This window comes from Coffea arabica, chromosome 11c, assembly GCF_036785885.1.
Source record: "Coffea arabica cultivar ET-39 chromosome 11c, Coffea Arabica ET-39 HiFi, whole genome shotgun sequence".
Classification (NCBI taxonomy): domain Eukaryota; kingdom Viridiplantae; phylum Streptophyta; class Magnoliopsida; order Gentianales; family Rubiaceae; genus Coffea; species Coffea arabica.
The window spans coordinates 29,603,967-29,606,817 of record NC_092330.1 but is presented as its reverse complement, the minus strand read 5'-3'; the positions used below and the strand labels follow the sequence as shown (position 1 = coordinate 29,606,817).

Below are 2,851 nucleotides of genomic sequence, written 5' to 3'. Positions count from 1 at the left end.
TCGCAAAATTACATACTATTTAATAATTGAATAATAAGAATATAAAAATTTGAACTAAGCACTATAAAAGTTAATATAACAACTTAATCCAAAAATTTTGAGCCCTTAATATTTTTTTGTGTGTAAATTTAAAATTTCATTTTGGAAAGATAGGAAAAAAGGCTAAAACTTGTCATAAATTGGTAATGCTGAAAAATAGCAAGTTAACAAACTAAGAAAAAATAAAATGATAAAATAAACCAACAAATAATAATAATAATGAAAAAAATAGTTAACATAATGACAAAATGAAAAATCTGAAGAAAAAAAAAGGCAAGGGAAGAGAGAAGGTGTGACGACCCCACCTTCCCCTAGGGTGTACCCAACGGTTTGGCGGATCGCCTCCCAATTCTCATTAGGACTAAGTCAATCAACTCTCAAGATTAATTATTCAAGCCTTCAAAATAACATTTAAATTCTACAATTCAACCAAAATGCAAATTTCTTTACAAACCAATAACCAAATGTATGATACAACGTCAAACGTCAAAATACATATGATCAACCAAGAGTACAAGTACAAGAGGGTTATACTCTCTAGTTCACACTTAATTGTTTCAAACCTCCATTTCTGTAAGGAAAACAAAAACTAAAGAAATGAGATAAAAATCCAGTGAGATTCCCAAACAAGTAATCAGGTAGAGAAACCATGGAAGTATGGCATTTAACAGTTTGAATACTTTACACAATAGTAAACAGTGATTCAAGAAATAAACATTCATTTATTGGAAGGATAAGTTCTCACTTGGAGTCATTCATCCATTCATTCGCCAACCATTTTTCTTATCCCTCCAACATTAGAAAACGTTTGCAAGTGAAAACTCCTTCAGTGTTCTTGTCATTCATTCATTAATATCATTGCATTGAATTCACTAGCCAGTTCTCCACCAGATTTCGTAGTAATACTCGAGTATATCAAAACACTGTCCCAGGGTCACCAGTCGCCCAATCGAATCCACTTCTGGCTCAAATCGACTGGCAATAAAGGGCAAGGGCCCAGTTCAACCAAAGGCCTACATTCATGCACAAGTAACGTTCAATCACTTGATCATTGAAAATTCATATTCACTTAGGTCGAATGCAATAAAGTACATACTCGCCCATTGAAAATCTATGTAACAATCATTGGAAAGCATTTAACAGTCAAACAATCACTCACAGATATTCACATAGTCACTTGTTGTACAAACATGCAAGGAACACTCACCACAGTACAAATTCAAGTGTTCGTCTCATGTGCACTTCCGAACTCACCTCCACGTCCTAAAATCACATTTATAAAGTACCATGAGATCCACTATGCCAAGTCACATTATTCCAAAAGAAAAAGCAAGCTCAAAATGGTTCAATAACTCCAACTTGAAGTTGGAAGTGAAAGTAAGAACAGTTTTAAGAAAACAGAATTTTTCCTAGTTTTGTGCAATGCTAGTTGAAAAATCATATCTCAAGTTTTTTAAGTCCAAAATTTATAACTTTATACCACTGGAAAATAGATTCAAAGGGTATAATTTCTCAGAAGACACCTTTATAATATTCTGTCCATAAGTCAGTAAAAATCCAATCTCAAGTAGCTACTTTATCCAATAGAAAGGCAGAACAGGAATGGAAATTCAGTCAATTTTGGAACATCGCAGATATTCATAGGAATTGAGAAAAATTTTGAAATTTTCACGGTTAAAAGAGCTATGAGTCTAGTTTCAAATGCAATACTCAATTTATATTTTTCTATACCAAGATATAACATATTTTCTAAAACTGTTCAAGATCTCCTGCGAAAAAATTTTCAGCAGCACCTCCCCTTATTTTCCCTAATTTCCAGCCATTTTCAAGGCTGCAATCTCATAGTACAACAGCCCCAAACCAAGTTCACAAATTATAGGAAACAATTGGTACATATTCTAGATAGCAAAGACTGACCAGATTCAACATATACTTGATATATAAACAAATATACCCAAACTGAAATTTTGAAACCCTAAACTGGAAAATTCTACCAATTTCACAAATTCGTGATATCTTCCATAAAACTTCCATATTCAGGTTATCTATCCAATAAAATACAACATAAGAAAGGGAAAGAGAGTTTCTTAACTTAATACCTTCAAACCCCAAGGAAAAATACAAAACCAAGGTTGCCTATGCCAGATCACTCCACCTCAACCTTCCTTGTCACCTTGTTGCAAGTTTCTTCGGTTTATTTTTGAGATTCTAACTTAAACAAAGCAATATTCAAGATAGAAGTTGAAGCTCTTTCTCTTTTTTTCTCCTTTTAAGGTTCAGCCACCATGAAGAAAAAATGAAGGAATTTTGGTCCAAAAGAAAGATAAGAAGAAAGGAAATGGTCTTGGTCAAACATGCTTGGATTGCCAACACTTGTCACCACCAATTTCCTCTTGTTTTTTTTTTTTGTTTCTTTCCTCTTGTTTTTGGGTCAACAATTTCGGCTGACTTAAGGGGTAATTTAGGGATGATTAGATGAAATAAAATCAAGGAGATTAAGGTAAGAAAATATTATTCAAGTGGTGTACTCAATCGGTAACAAACTGTGCATGTCGGTTCAAGCCTATTTTCCTTAACTCCCTTGTACTTTTGTTTTAACGTATGATTTACTAACTTAGTAATCACATACTTTCTCTTACTTAATACCCGCTTTTATCCATCAAATTTAGTGCACACACCTCACCAATCGATCACACTACCAAAATGCACCAAAACCCTAACTTACTCTAACTTTAAAAGTAAAAGTAAAACACTTGGTTCAACTAATGAAATCACCATGAAATTTAGGGGTAGTAAATAGTTAAATAGTCAA

The 2,851-nt window shown here is 33.1% G+C and overlaps 1 long non-coding RNA gene across 1 annotated transcript; it reads right to left on the bottom strand.

Moving 5' to 3' along the window:
* Window positions 1–463: 463 nt before the first annotated feature.
* LOC140016676 (uncharacterized) lies at window positions 464–2,314 on the bottom strand. The gene is made up of 3 exons (XR_011822880.1): window positions 2,139–2,314; window positions 1,247–1,302; window positions 464–1,052 (listed from the first exon to the last, which is right to left on the bottom strand). It is a non-coding gene; the product is annotated as an uncharacterized lncRNA (long non-coding RNA).
* Between the last annotated feature and the right edge of the window lie 537 nt (window positions 2,315–2,851).